The sequence below is a fragment of the Schistocerca americana genome, chromosome 5, assembly GCF_021461395.2.
Source record: "Schistocerca americana isolate TAMUIC-IGC-003095 chromosome 5, iqSchAmer2.1, whole genome shotgun sequence".
NCBI classification, from domain to species: domain Eukaryota; kingdom Metazoa; phylum Arthropoda; class Insecta; order Orthoptera; family Acrididae; genus Schistocerca; species Schistocerca americana.
The window spans coordinates 717,269,953-717,286,766 of NC_060123.1; positions in this window are offsets into that span (position 1 = coordinate 717,269,953).

Below are 16,814 nucleotides of genomic sequence, written 5' to 3' on the forward strand. Positions count from 1 at the left end.
TTTAGTTTACAGCTCTGTAGGTTGTGTGGCGTGACCCCAAGCATGTCAGGGTGTGTGTTTTGTATCAGTGTGATAAATATACTACCTAAAAATTACTGAAGTAATGCTCTGCAGACACACTCCTAAATTACCAAATTAATTTCAGTACACAGTACACAGACATACAAACTCCTCCTAAATAATGCAGTACACTGATGTGCAGACAGGAAATCAACTAATAAACTGTCCAAATAACACATAGCACATCCTACAGACCTGCTTGCAACATAATGCAACATACACACAAACAACATGCGCGGCCATCGCCCACTGCCCCCCGTCTATGGACTGCACAAGGGGCTACTGTACACGCTCCCAGAAGTCGGGATGCACAGGAAGATGCCAAGCCATGCACAGGTGCCCGTTTGGGTCCCTCAAGCATGAGGTGGCAGCATCCCTTTCTTACTTGACACCTGAGAAATTCCTCTCGAAGCAAGCGATCACCTAGGCACTCTTGTTGATGTGACTAAATGGGAGCGGAGACCTATTTGCAGAGCCCAGATGTTCCAAGGACACATGTGCATCGACACAGCTGTGAGAAACAGCCGGACTCAGCCAGTGTGAGCCATCAATCTCACCCCACTGCCGACAGCATGTCAATGTCACCTCTACAGTTAATGTTCTTCGAGTGTTATACTGACATCATATGTCTATCTAAATAAGTGCCAAATCATCCTCTGGGCCATGTGGATGTGTGTTGTCATCACTCTCTCTATCTGCAGTCCAGCATAGACCTATTGGCTGAGTGACTCAACATTGCAGACGATACAGCATTCCAGAATAGCACAGGCTGCTTTCTCCCTAGCGATTCTAACAGGACATGCATGGTGTGTGGCTGACACATCGCTGTCCATAGCTACACACCACCACAAGTGCATCTAGCAACATTCTCAATGTTATACTGAAGCCACATGGCTATCAAAAATAAGAACCTAATCGAACTCTCAGAACTTGTATAGTGCCCCAGATATACTTAATATGCACTTTTGTAAGTCCTTTCATGATGTATTGGCTTGTATGCATGGTAATTCTTGCCCTAACAGAACCTGTTTGCGAAAATAGCGCGATCCTAACATGGCACCCCATCCATCACATGTTAGCCTTCCTGCTTTCAACATACGCAAATATTATCACTGCTATGTAGAGACTCTTACATCCCAGCACAAAGGATGTCTTGGAAATGAACTGTGCATTATGATTGGCTCTTATCGAATTTACCCACTGAATTACTGATGCTGCTGGTGTGGAAGCACCATCTGCCTTTTTTTTCTTTCTGCAGACAAGACTTTCAATGGGAAAAACTATTTTACACAGATCACCATATTGCACCGATAATTAAACCTTGCAAAGTGCTCCTAAATATCATAAAACACCGAAAAACTCTCAATTACACTGCTCTCCCACTGAGTGATAAACCTCACAATTCGAATCCTATAATCAGCCCTTTTACATCATTCATACATATACCGCAAAGACAGACAGCACCATATACATTCCTCACAGCACTAGATATTTCCCTGTGGGGACAGCGGTCATCCACCCTCGACGGGTTGAGTGCCATCAGTGGTCTGAAGTCACTCTCACAACCGTTCTTCAAATTTGGGCTCGTTCCCCCTCTGCACAAACTCTTTAATGTTTCTGATACGAATCTGCATCCTTGCTTGCTTTTCTACACCCATCTCTAAATTCTGGGGTTACAAGAACACATGTAGTTTCACATGGTTGCCATAATATTATACAATTTTCGCGGTACTTCTTGATATGAAGCATACAGCAGTATCCTACCGATCACTCGTGCCATATAATTCCGAAGATATAGTCTGGAAATTATTTCTCTACAAACCTAAAACTTTAGTGAGGTGGAGCATGCTCTAGACCACTGAGTAACTAGAAACTCATCCCATCTGCAAAGACAGAGAACCATCTGCCACTAAAATTACATGCATTTGCATTGAAGGATAACAGAGAGTGGATGGGGTGATCGATTGAGATGGAGCTGTAGCGAGGTACAATTTAATGGTAGACTGATGATGCATTCTAGAGAGGGAGAAGTTGCTGCAGGTCAGTTTTTTCACTGTTCTGTCAGGATGCATCAGTCATGTGATATAGCCTGCGTTCTGCTTGTATACAGCCATGTGTTCTGTGTTTGGTTTAAAGAACTGTCTACTTGCAGTCGTTAATGGTGTACCTGCCGGTCATCAGAGGACTTCCATCTCATGTGTGATAAAACGTGACACATTCCTCTAAACGAACTATGATTTATGCGATGTACTTCATCTCCCTGTAGCATCTTGGGTGTACAATCAAGACTTCAGCTTCATAACTAAGTTAGTGGTAGGTGCTTGTGAGGTACTGCAATCCCCATGTATACATTTACCTGACAAATGTGCTGTTTATAGAGTTAGTGGCGGAATGACTTGAAATATTCACATGTCGACGCTGCTGCTATGCATTTATGTTTCCTTGTAAGAGGTTTTCCCTGTTACTAACGATCATTTTATATAGGCTTGAGGCAGGCATTGTATAATTTCCGAACCATGATCAGATGCTAACAGTGGACGCTATACACCTCATAAAAGCTATATTGTGTTCGTATCACACAGAGTAGATGTCTGAAGGCAGTAGTTTTTTCGTTTCATGCTTCAGAAACATAGTTTATCGTAGAGAAACCAGGAAGAAGGAAGTATGTCCTCCACTTGAAATATATTTCTTACACTGAAATACTAACAGCGCTACATTCCATACAACTGATAGGTCAGAAACGCAAGCGATCTAACATTATAGTCCGTTTTAATTGCAGAACGTTGTAGTCTTAGGAGCGCGTCTGTTTATGTTGCCTCTCACAAATGCCTCCCAGGTACTGATCCTAGACTCTGGAATAATACTTTAAAATTGATAGCTTGGTTGATTTACGTAAAAACGCGTCGAACTCCATCCACCTGGAGCTCCATGCACATAAAAATCATCCGTTTCTCGTTCTTCTTAACTGTCAGCTATTACAACTGTTACTGTACATCGATAAGGAGTGCTAACCTCCTCGACATGGGTGCATCTCGAGAAATTTTGTGCACTTGGATGGGTGAGGACTTGGTAAGCTCCATTCATTCACAAGATGTAGAATGTAGCGGTCTACTTCTGGTCGGTTGCAGATTAAATCGGTAATGATGCTGTGGGGCGGGTTGGTCAATAACAGTGTGAGGGGGTCTTTCAGTCTCTAATTTTACCCTAAGACTGCAAGAATGCTCTGTGACTTCCTTCAGCATAGAGATAGGTCTTAGATTAAGCACTATGCTCGAGGTGTTAGAAATATGTAGAGTGCTGACTGATATACTTTGATGATGTATGTGTTCGCCAATTAACAATGAATGGATTTACTGTACATTCATCTATCCACTTTCGCATTGATGCTCGCAAAGTGGAGAAGGGGTAGGTTAGCTATGATACTGAAATTGGGAAACACGCTGTCACATCATTGGTTGCTGTTGAAATTAGTGTAAAATTGCTAAAATTGTTCACTGTATCAACTGTGATGCTTACTATTTCAGTACATTGCGGTGTCTTTTCCATCAAATCCATCCACTGGCATGCTGATGGTTACCACATAATGAATGACTGACAGCACTTGTTTGAGTTGGAGAGGCAGTTTTGTGGGTGGGGAGGGAGGGGGTGACACCTTCTGGGGATGGCTAGCACCGAAACAGTGAACGCATACATGACTACAATATGAGGTATCACTCGAAACAGAATGCCAAGCCATCAGCTATTTGGTCAATGTGACAGATTAGTGTAAATGTAGTTTGGAAACCCATGCAAATGCCGTAAAACTCTTCCATTTCCCTTATGTTGTAAATACCTTTTATTTAAAATCATGCAGTGTATGTGGTGTGTTATGGTAACAATATGATTTACATGGTGTGACATCTAGAGGTAGCCCAATCGACCCATCTTCCCACCAAAATTCATACATCCCACCAGGGGTGCTTGGCAGGGGGGTGTGGCACTTTCCAGCCACCTTGGGTAATGGTACTCGAGTCATCAGCTGACGTCACGGCAGACAGCTTGAATGATGTCCAATGTGTCACTGTGCGACGTCTTAGATAACGGTACTTTGGGGTGATGTCCTTGTTGTCTCTGAGAGGCAGTGGCTCAGAACATCTTCATGTCAGTTTAGAACCTACTCAGACCTCGAAGACGTGGCAGAAAAACAACATGTTTGGCAGTGCACAGAGCACCAAAAAGAATGTTTCAGAAAGCGAGACAGGGCCACAGGGGGAGTCTCTTGCGAAATACAGTATAGTCCGCAGGATACGATTGTCCTCCTAGAGTACAGGTGATGGAACTTTAAACTGGTCTGTGCAGTTGATCAATACTACATATTTAATAGGATCGTCACATGTGCTCGATGCCTGCATGCATGTGGTCTTTGTTTTCGATATATGGGAGGAGGGAAATGCGGTAAAAGTCTTATCTAGTTCTCTATTGGATGAAGTTAGTTCATCTTTTATAGTATGTAATTTTTCTCTAATGGATGTTACACAATAAAGAAGACAACATTTTGGGGAGAGGGGTGTGAATGATCGTGGATCTGTAATCCTTGTATGTAGTTTGGGGGTGCACAAGAGTGCAGTAGGAAAAATCCTCGTTCTTCTCTCATTTGCCGTTTCCATCAAATGGTCAAAACACAGTCCTGTCGCAGCTTAACTTGTTTCTACACGGTATGCAGAAGGTGGTAGATATAGTTTCCTCCGACTTCTACTCAATTGCAACTTACACTGGAACGATCACATGCACAAAGCTGCAGGGATGGTAGCACAGAGTCTGAGAGGGCTGTTGCAGGATGCATAGGGACTACATAAAACGAGGCTGGAATTTTACTGTAGCTGACAGGTTCGAGAAATGTGACTCATTTCGAGATATGAGAGTGTCAGGAATATGATTCACTAGTGGCTGTAATCGTCAAAGGACATCTCCATAGGATCCATCGCAGGTATGTGCTTGAATGGAGGGACTTGATTCCAAACCATAGACATCATTTCTAGTGGATAGCAAGACGCTAGAGATCTGAAAAGCTAGTGTATATTTCTTACGATGTCAACAAGCACAACATCTACTGTTTGTGATCCTCCTCAATCAGTCATCGCCCATAACTCAGTGGATATATCACTGACCCTCTGACATTGATCGATGCAGAATGCATTACAAATACTGGAGAAATATCTATCGATGGCAGTGTGAGGGGATCGCAAATATTGGTTTCATACCACTCTCCTTAGCCGAATCACTTCCAAAATTCAGTGATTTTATGACGAGGTTGCATCATGGGCTACGTGTAACTGGTCTGATAATATACAATCCTATGAGCACCATCTCAATATTTCTCTGGAAAAACCATGTGATTCATAGGTAATGCCATACGTGGACTTACAAAGCTTATATAACTTTTAACATGGATACTTGTGTGCACGTATAGAACCAAGACCACTTGTGACAGTAACATACAGTAGTTGTTGGGATGGAGTTTTTTAACATCTAGTAGTTTGTAAGACAATTAAACCTCTCTTTCTAAGACATGGTGGTAGCACTCGCAAGAAAACCTTATGAGACATGTCCACCCATCGTTGATTTTCGGTCAGTATTATTTCGTATCACCAGCGATCAGTTATTGATGAAGTATTATACTTAGTAGTAGGGGGTTTGTGATGGGTTCACCTTGAGCATCAGGCTTATAAAGTATGTGTTTGTGTTCAGACATGTGCAAGGGAAGGTATGGACTTGATGTGGAATACTGAGACAGTGAAGGGAAGACTATGTCAGGTCATAAGAATGGTACAGATATTTCTATTTCCAGATCCACGGCCGTCAGTAGGGTGTATTTCTGATACTTTGCTCATTGTCGAATGTTGTTCAATTGAGATGGCGATTGTAACATTTAACTGTAAGTACAGTATAAAACATGTATGTGACTGTTTTCTACGATGATTCTGCCTATGTGTGGTTGGCATGCAGCGCCAGGCATGATTCATGTTTCCCGTTAACAGTAGGAGCTATCCAAATGGAAAGGCCTGTTGGAGTGTACGAATGTAGCTGACTTAACCAAAAGTCCTCTAGACAGCTGAATAGCAAACTAATACATAGTATGTGTTGGTCAGCTTTCGTGATCACGTGTAAATTTGAGATGATTCAATATGGACATGTGTTTGCGCTGGGTCATTATTCCCACCCATCTAAATTGTTCAGTTGACTGCTTATTCACATTTCGCATCTTTATTTAGTTGAGAGAACATCAATTGTGATGTATGCATCTAGCAGGTGGAAGATACTTTTCCTGGTTCTCTAGACATCAGAAACACGTTATTTGACTTTGTAAATTATTGGGATGATTTAGAATCTGTTACATCACCATCAGTATTAGCGAATAAAAATATCAGTTTATTTTTCTTTTGTTGAGTTTTTTTTTTCACGTGAAGGTCTTCGCAGAAGGGATAAGTTTCTAGTTCCTCAGTGGTGTAGAGCACGCTCCACCTCACTAGAGTTTCAGGTTTGTAGAGAAATAATTTCCAGTCTATATCTTTGGAATTATGTTGCACGAGCGATCGTTAGGATACTGCTGTGTACTTCATATCGAGAAGCACCACAGAAATGGTATAATATTATGGCAACCATGAGAAAATACATGTGTTCTTGTAATCCCAGAGTCTGGAGATGGGTGTAGAAAAGCAAGCAAGGAAGCAGGTTCAGACCAGAAACAATAATGTGTTTATGCCAAGGGGGAACGATCCCGAATTTATAGAACAGTTGTGAGAGTGACTTTGGTCCACTGAGGGTGCTCTGATCACCCATCGGGGGCGGACGACCACCGTCCTTGCAGGGAAATATCTAGTGCTGCGAGGAGTGTATATGGTGCTGTCTGTCTTCGTGGTATACGTTTGAATGATGTAAAGGTGCTGGTTTCATATGGTGCAGGATACGAACTGTATGTTTACTACATCGACACAGTACGTGGTGATACATTACTGGGTTGGAGATCGGCTTTGTGCTCTGATTTCAAGCTCCTGTCCTCAGTGGGAGAGCAGTGTAACTGAGTAAGAGTTTTTCAGTATTTGACGATATGTAGGGGCATTTTTGCAAGGTATAATTGTCAGTGCAATATGGCGATCTGTGTAAAGTACTTTTTTGCCACTGAAAGCCTCATCTGCAAGAAGAAATCTCCGAATGGTGCTTCCACACCAGAGGCATGAGTAATTCGGCGGGTAAATTCGATAAGAGCCTATCATAATTTACAATTCATTCAGAAGACATGGTTTGTGCTGGGATGTAGGAGTCTCTACATAGCGGTGAGAATGTTTGCATATGTTGAAAGTACAAAGGGTACCATGTGATGAATGGGATGCCATGTTAGGATCGTGAATGCATTCGACGTTATTCTGTGCTATATTCATAAGCAGGTTCTGTTGGTGCAAGAATTTCCATGCATACAAGCCGAGACATCACTAAAGCTCCTACAAAAGCACACATTCGTTATTTCTGGGGCACTATACAATTTCCAAGAGTACGATTTGGTTCTTATTTTAGACAGCCATGTGGCTCAGTATAACATTGAGAATGTTGCTAGATGCACTTGCGATGGCATGTAGATACGTGCAGCAATGTGTCAACCATGTCCTGTTAAAATCGCTATTGAGAAAGCAGCCTGTGCTATTGTGGAATGGCTTCCTGCAGCGTCTGTGAGGGTGAGTCGCTCGGCAATTAGGTCTTTGCTGGACCGCAGGTAGAGAGAGGGATCACAACAGCAGTGGTGAACACAAGTGCATGTGACCCAGAGGATGACTTGGCTCTTATTTAGATAGACATGTGATGTCAGTATAACACTTAAAAACTTTAACTGTAGAGGTGACTTTGACATGCCGTCGGCAGTGGCGTGAGAGTGATGGCTCACGCTGGCTTGCATCCAGTGGTGGCTCGCAGCAGTTTCGACGTGTGGGCGCCCTTGGAGCATCTGCACTCCGCAAATAGGTCTTCACTCCCATCCCATCATGTCAAAAATGGTGCCTAGGTAATCATGTATTTTAAGAGGAATTTCTCAGAAGTATGACACGAATGCCTCCGCCTCATGCTTGGGGGAACGAAACGGGCACCTGAGCATGGCTTGGCATCTGCCTGTGCATTCTGTCTTCTGGGAGCATGTACGGTAGCCTCCTGCGCAGTCCAGTGGATAGGGAGTGGCAGGCAGTGCCTCCGTACATTGTCTGCATGACTGTTGAATTATTTTAGGAGCAGGTCTGTAGGCTGTACTATGTGTTATGTGGACAGTTTATGAGTTGATTTCGTGTCTGCACATCAGTGTACTGCATTATTTAGGAGTTTGTATGTCTGTATATTATGTACTGAAATTAATTTGGTAATTTAGGAGTGTGTCTGTAGATCATTATTTCAGTAATCTATGAGTAGTTTACAGGTCTGTAGGTTGTGTGGCGTGACCCGAAGCATGTCAGAGGCTGTGTTTTGTGTCAGTGTGATAAATATACTGTCTAAAATCCATCCATTAATAAATTGTTCCAAAATAAATAAAGTACACTCCCTCCTTTCACAAGCAGCCCAGTGCAGGCTGAGTCATTTTCCCCTGCAGACAGCCATCTTGGCTTATGTCACGGAATGGATGACAGCACCCTCTGGTGGTGGTACTGTGTACTAGGTCAGCTGGACTCCGGACCCCATAGCGACCACACTGTTTCCCTTAATTCCCCCCCCCACCCTCTTTGATTATGTCACATAATGGATGACAGCGCCCTCTGGTGGCAGTACTGTATACTAGGTCAGACCATCATCTTGGATTACGTCATGTAACGGATGACAGTTCCTTCTGGTGGCAGAACTGTGTACTAGGTCAGTTGGACTCTGGACCCCATGGTGAGTAAATGTGATGGTGGTACTGCCTGTGTTTAAATAAATAGTGGCACTCAGGTGACAGGTTAGTGGAGGTAGCCCAAGTGCCCTTCCTTTGCCACCTTTTGCTTAGGTGAGTAGAGTGATAGCCCAAGTGACCTTTGTTTACTGCGAAAATTCAAACTTCCTGCCAGTTCCTAGGAAGAGGTGGAGGTCGGATGACTTAGGTTAGTGGAGTTAGCCCAAGTGACCTATTTTCTTGCCATTTTCTTAGGTTAGTAGAGGTTGCATTGTCCTAATGAAATATGTACTTCCCTCCAGGGGGGCATGGCAGGGGGGGGCATCTTGTATAATGGTATGTGTATCATCAGCTGATGTCATGGCCGCCATCTTGGATGACGTCATGTGCTGTTGCCAAGTCTTCATGATACCGTCTTGGATGACGTCATCGCCGCCATGTTGAATACATCTGGCAACAATGGAAAGTGGTGTGGCGCTCTCCTAATTACTCTACCACACAAACAATGGGGTTACACTTGTTTGGAGTAAGACGTTCCTGGGGGATGGGGGGGGGGGGTGTCCGCTGGGGGGCGAAATGCACAATAACTGTGGGTGCAGTGTGGGGCGGCAGTGTGGTGAGTGGATGGCTGTAGCCTGTTGTGGGGTTGTGAACCACTGAGGGCTTCGGCAGGGATGAAGCCTCTCCATCGTTTGTGTCCACAGTTCCATACAATACAATGAGTACAGTACGAGGGAAGTGTAGTGCGGCGAGGAACAGACGTTCTACATCAATAAAGTAAGAAACTTACCTTTCAGCTGCAAGTTTTTATTTCATGAATCACTAGTTTCAGGGCTTCACGAAGTCCTAATATTCAGATTATTATATTGTGAAGTACCGAAACGCCTATTTGAGGAAATAAAAATTTGTGTCTGAAATTATGTGGAACAAAACAGGCGCAGGATAAGCGCCGATACCAGTACCACTATCAAGAGTCTCAATATGTTCCGCAGTACTAATAACTTACGCAGATTTTGATTTTCACTGAATACTTGCTGTGATTGAAATGACGTATAGAAGCAACAATGTTTCACAAAAGCGCGTTGCAGAGACGTCCAAGCACATCTGTGGTAGCCTATTAGCCTCATTAGGTGAAGTAAATAAGAACGCTACAGCTTCTTTTTCTAGACTATATTATTTTTTCACACCATCAGTTTCGAGTCCCGTTGCGCATCTTACGGACACCGCTAACGTACAGCATGTGGTCAACAGTGAGCGCCTTCTAGACGCCCTCTGGTGGCAGTACTGTGTACTAGGTCAGACCGCCATATTGGATTACGTCATGTAACGGATGACAGTGCCTTCTGGTGGCAGAACTGTGTACTAGGTCAGTTGGACTCTGGACCCCATGGTGAGTGAATGTGATGGTGGTACTGCCTGTGTTTAAAGAAATAGTGCATACAAAATGAAGGTATATGCCCAGCACTGGCTGAGTCCTTTTCTTCTCCAGTTCCTAGGAAGAGGTGGCACTCAGGTGACAGGTTAGTGGAGGTAGCCCAAGTGCCCTTCCTTTGCCGCCTTTTGCTTAGGTGAGTAGAGTGATAGCCAAAGTCTCCGACACACTGGAGAAAAAAAAAAAAAAGAAAAGAAATACACGCAGAAAAATTAGCAGAAGGAACACACATAGGCATGCGCGTTCCAATGTGCAGACATTGCCTCATTGTGCAAGCCGTTTACTGTGGAAGTACACTACAGGGCATTAAAATTTTACACCACGAAGATGACGTGCTACAGACGCGAAATTTAACCGACGGGAAGAAGATACTGTGATGTGCAAACGATTAGCTTTTCAGAACATGCACACAAGATTGGCGCCGGTGGCGACACCTACAACGTGCTGACATGAAAAAAGTGTCCAACCAATTTGTCATACACAAACAGCGGTTGGCCGGCGTTGCCTGGTGAAACGTTGTTGTGATGCCTCGTGTAAGGAGGAGAAATGGGTACCATCACGGCTTTGATAAAGGTCGGATTGTAGCCTATCGCGATTGCGGTTTATCGTATCGCGACATTGATGCTCGCGTTGGTCGAGATCCAATGGCTGTTAGCAGAATATGGAATCGGTGGGTTCAGAAGGGTAATACGGAACGCCATGCTGGACACCAACGGCCTCGTATCACTAGCAGTCGAGATGACAGGCGTCTTATCTGCATGGCTGTAACGGATCGTGCAGCCACGTCTCATCCCCGAGTCAACAGATGGGGACGTTTGCAAGACAACAACCATCTGCACAAACAGTTCGACGACGTTTGCAGCAGCATGGACTATCAGCTCGGAGACCATGGCTGCGGTTACCCTTGACGCTGCATCACAGACAGGAGTGCATGCGATGGTGTACTCAACGACGAACCTGGGTACACGAATGGCAAAACGTCATTTTTTCGGATGAATCCAGGTTCTGTTTACAGAATCATGATGGTCGCATCCGTGTTTGGCGACATCGCGGTGAACGCATATTGGAAGTGTGTATTCGTCATCGCCATACTAGCGTATCACCCGGCTCGTTGGTATGGGGTGCCATTGGTTACACGTCTCGGTTCCCTCTTGCTCGCATTGACGGCACTTTGAACAGTGGACGCTACCCGTGGCTCTACCCTTCATTCGATCGCTGCGAAATCCTACATTTGAGCAAGATAATGCACGACCGCATGTTGCAGGTCCTGTACGGGCCTTTCCGGAGACAGAAAATGTTCGACTACTGCCCTGGCCAGCGCATTCTACAGATATCTCGCCAATTGAAAACCTCTGGTCAATGATGGCCGAGCAAATGGCTCGTCACAATACGCCAATCACTACTCTTGATGAACTGTGGTATTGTGTTGAAGCTGCATGGGCAGCTGTGCCTGTACACGCCATCCAAGCTCTGTTTGACTCAATGCCAAGGCGTATCAAGGCCGTTATTACGGCCAGAGGAGGTTGTTCTGGGTACTGATTTCTCAGGATCTATGCAGCCAAATCGCGTGAAAATGTAATCACATGTCAGTTCTAGTATAACATATTTGCCCAATGAATACCCGTTTATCATCTGCATTTCTTCTTGGTGTAGCAGTTTTAATGGCCAGTAGTGTATTACTTTGCTCGGCAATCTGTACTGCGTTACCTAGGAGGCGGCAGCTCGTGGCACCAGGAGCGCTAAGCAACGAACATATCACGTGCCCCCTCCAGGCAGGGGCTAAACTACTTTCCTTCTGCACCTGTTTTCATGCCTTATGACCAGCTTTCCGTAAGCAATGGAGCAGGATATACAACGTTTGAAATTCGTTTTGAATTTCTCATTTTGGAATTTTTCTTTTTTGGACAAAAAGACCCTACATTTTACAGAGATATCGGAAATCTGTCCCTACATTCTGGAAAAAACAACCAAAAGTCGTTATGCGTAGGGACACGTCCCGACGGTTGGCAGCTATGTAACCATTTGTAATCTTCAGGACTGTTGCAAGGCTACCCGACAGAGCGCACCACGCTCCCTGTACGATTCTGCCGCAGCCGCTGGCCGCACGCTGGAGCACAGCACAGCCCCAGCGCGCCCGCGGCCGCGTGATTAACGGCAGCGGCTCTGGCCGTGACGTGGCTGCCGCGCCGCGGGGCCGCCCCCGCACCAGCTCTCCCGTGTCCCGCGCCGAAATTCGATATCTCCTGCCTGTTCTGGTGGAACGGGCACGAAAAGCTGTTCTGGTATTCCAGGCTTTGATAGACTGCCCTTGCCATAAAGTGGAAATACTGCAGGGGTGCGTAACCGTTCGACCTTTGTTGTCAACACAGTAGGTCAGGGCCGGCCACGGCGTGCCCTCCACGCGTGCAGCGTGTGCGCGCCGCGAGCCGGCCGAGGCGCCGACTGTCTGTGACTCGGCTTTGCTCGGTCCTTCTCGGAAGTACTCGGATCAGCTCTACGTCTCATTTACCACTGCGGTGCTGCATTTTTCGGCCGGTACTTTTTTGGAAATTTTGGTAAGATCTAATGGGACCAAACTGCTGAGGTCATCGGTCCCAAAGCTTAGACATTACTTAAACTAACTTACACACACACACACACACACACACACACACACACACACACACACACGCGCAAACACATGCCCGCGGGAGGACTCAAACCTCCGACGGGGGCAGCCACGCGAACCGTAACAAGGCGCCCAAGACCGCGCGGTTTTGGTCGGTACTACTCTCTGAGTTCGGCAGAATCGCACTTCAGCGATGTTTAACTTTCGCTATTTGTTCATTGTGTAACGGACGTTCACAGGTCCAGTGGATATTTCCGCAAGAAGCAGTCTGGAGACCTATCTTTACAATCCTTTAAAGTGAATGGGAATCACAGACGAGAGGGATGAGAATTCTCAATTTGCGTAAGTGACAGGTACTACATATTTAGTATGAAATGATCACAACGATCGAAAGACGGGATGCTTTCTTCTCTACATCAAAAAGCACTTTGTATTACGTTCACAAGCCTAGTGAAGAAATTGGTGGTACGATTAGTAAAATTTCTCAGTCGCACACATTATTCCATTGTCAGTTGTAACAGTTTTCAATACAACTGAACGAATAGCATGTACTACTGCAAAGTGTGTTGCTTAACGGTTTTTCGATTTAAAACTTGCTATTGTTGAATTTACGAAGGACAAAGCAGTGCGAGAACGACAATTACAACATCCGGAATGGAATGCAGATCTCGCATTTTAACTGGGCTTCACTGCACACTATCCACTGTAAGCATTGCAAGGCAGCTTCATTCTGATTTGATGGGGACGCGTTTAAAAAGAAATCCCCCTTGTCGTGGGGACACATTCTGACAAAGACGATCCAGTTCCGCAAGCTAACTGGCGTTAAAGAAAACTCGAGGACTGAAGAATTCGTCTGGCATCGAAAGAAACACAAATATATGTTTATACAGACTTTGAGGATACCGTCAGTCTTACAGTTACATCTTTAGCGAGCTGTTTTCGAGACCAAAGTGTCGTTTCATTTAAAAGCGCCACTGACTGACCTGCAAGATAATTCCAGTATTAATGACAAATCTTTTTACCTTAAAACTGTCCACGACGTCTGCATTCCTTTTCTCACGTAGAGTTTCCAAATTTCTATAATGAGGTTGCAAAAGTGGTACAATTTTTCGATCGACATATTTGTGTGGGAGACCTTTTTCCGACTATGAAGCTAAACAAATCACAGTTACGTGGTAACTTGAGTGCGAAACTCTGTAAAATAGTCTGCGTGTCTCCAAAAGCCGACCAGATAAAAATTATGTCTTCAGCGCGCAAAAAATATTAAGTAATATTCAAAAATTGTTATGTTCGTGATCTATGTTGTTGATAAATGTGAAATATAAAAGCAAGTAGTATACAGTGTGACTGCATTGCAAGGTAAATGTGGCGCTTTCGCAGCTTTCCCTTCTTCCGCCACTTCCCCCTTAAACAGCGTGGCGTGGCGGTGGGGGAAACGTGCACCGAGGCTGGGTGTGTTGCTTCTCATGCCCGGGCACAGCTGCGAGCCGAAATCTTCGCTGCCTCTGTATTAGGTGGTCCACATACAGGGTAAGACTATGATGATATTACAATCTTTCAGGTACGCTGGGGAAGACTAAATGTGTCAGCCTGAGGTAAGGCGTCCCCTTCTATAGCTATGGGCGAAAAACGTTCCGATACTCTTGACAGTGGAATACGTGCCCATACTGTTGTTGCTGCGCTTGTAGCGTACACAACTTTCGGAGGTGGTAGTATGGACCAAAACAAGATTGTCCAGTAAATATGGGCTTGAAAATGCGTAACTTAAGAGCTAGACGTACTTGTTCAGTGGAACAGAAGTGTTTCACAGTAGTGAAGATGACCAAGTGCTCTGTACGCTTACGTGCCACCAGAGCGTACGTTAACGAGTAGAAGCGTAATCATGTGGTACGGACAAAATGGCTACCAGAGTGCATTACCGTGCTCGTCTCGTGCCCACGTTGTTGGGTCTGACACGGTACGTACAATGGCCGCTCACTGCGGCAGCTGGTGGGTGCGCTGCGTGAACGAGCACTTTTCAATAGGACACTGCAAACGTCCCTGTGATTTTCTCTGACCAGCAGGGTTTCGCTGTCGGTTCCCACTGAAACTTTTGAGTAGCGATCTCGGATGTCAGCTCCATCCCAGTGCGAATACGCAGAATATCAGGCGTCAGCTACAGTTTACCTCAGGAGAGAATACAAACAAATCAGTGAATGCATCCGAGGTCGAGGTGGTACAACATCTCACTGAGAATTGACCCACAGAGTGCTTGTTGTGCCAGTTTCATCGTACGTTTCACCTGCCTAATCGCGAAAATAAAACCACATTGTCTGTCAACACTTGAGCACTCATTTCACTTCCATCTACGCACATAACTTTCAATGTCAAGGTTTAATTGTTTTAACGTGCAGACGACCATCTGCGGCTACTTCAGCCAATCAGCATGTTTACACCTACGCTGTTTCTGAACGTTTTGTGAACCATGCCACTCGACTCTGTCCATCTTCCGCAGGGGAAGTGGATGTCACGGAGGTTAAGGTTACAGCGAGAATGGTTTATAGCCGCCTATTCTCTGGCAAATGACGCTCCTCCGGATCACAATAAAGTCCTCCGCAGCATATAGCGAGAGATTGCTGGTAATGGAAAATAAATCATCTTCGATCTTTTCAACTTTGGATGGGAAAGAAGTGATATTGTGATGCAACAAAGAAATTAATTTAATGACCGTTCTCAGTTCTGGAAATGATTAGATATGCCAAACTACCCGTATCATTGTGTTTTTCTCTCTAGCTGTTCAGAAATCGCCTTCGAGCATCGTGGATCTCAGAAGCCAGAGGACTTAATGGGTGCTTTCGCTGTAGGCACAGGATGCTACACTCCCCCTCTGGTAATGAGATGCTGCTGGAACTGGCTGTACAAAAGACTCGTATGAAAGATCAGTCACCTAAAAGCCTACGATACTATTTGAAGGCATCATATCCTCTGTACATTGGGCTTTCTGTTTTCCGGGTTCTTTACTCCTTCTGCTGTATTTGGCTAAAAGAGTTGGTGATAACTTGACGTATTGTTTTAAATTCGCGAGTTGCAGCCTTCCAAATGGTGGCAGTTGTGACCGGATTGTGCAGTTCGGTGTCTGGTTATGCCATCGCTTGGTTCGACGTTCGCTACCCAGTTGTTCCTGGTTTCCTTTCTGTCATTTGTCATTTGTTTGTACTCTGGGAATGATTTTTAATTGCGGAAAACGCCAAATAGTATCGTCGCTTGAAATCCATTTTTACTGCATATACCCTACAGTTAGCTAGAAGTTAGGTAGAAGATCAGAAGGCCATACTCAGGCCTAAATATAGCGCTTTAGTGCCAAACGGTCCTTTGGGTTTAAGACCGCTTTGCTCTGTAAGAAGCCGCCATCTTCTTGATGATGGATTATCAAGTCCCTTGATTTCAAACAGGAATTCCAAGATCACTTTCCCATCTTTACGTTAGCAATAAGCTTCTGAGGTACACTGCGCCGCAGCAAGGAGCGTTATTCGCTCTGGGAACATGGAGGAGTGCGGAAGCATAGCACTGGCTCTCACTGGGTGTCGGCTTGCTGCGTTTACTTGTGTTAATGGGCACCCAACATCTCTCCGAGAGGGCGCTTTCTACAGCAAAGAGTTGCCCAAGGACATTTGCTCTCGCAGTCGCTTCTGTTACCACCTGTTGTTTTATTTTTCATTTTTACAAAAACAGTAAATAACGTTTAACACAAAACCGCAAAATACGAAGATTGCGTACATCTAAAATAGTACTGTGCTGCGGGCGATTACAAGGTACTTTCAAACATTTTTGACACGAAATTAAAATCACACCTC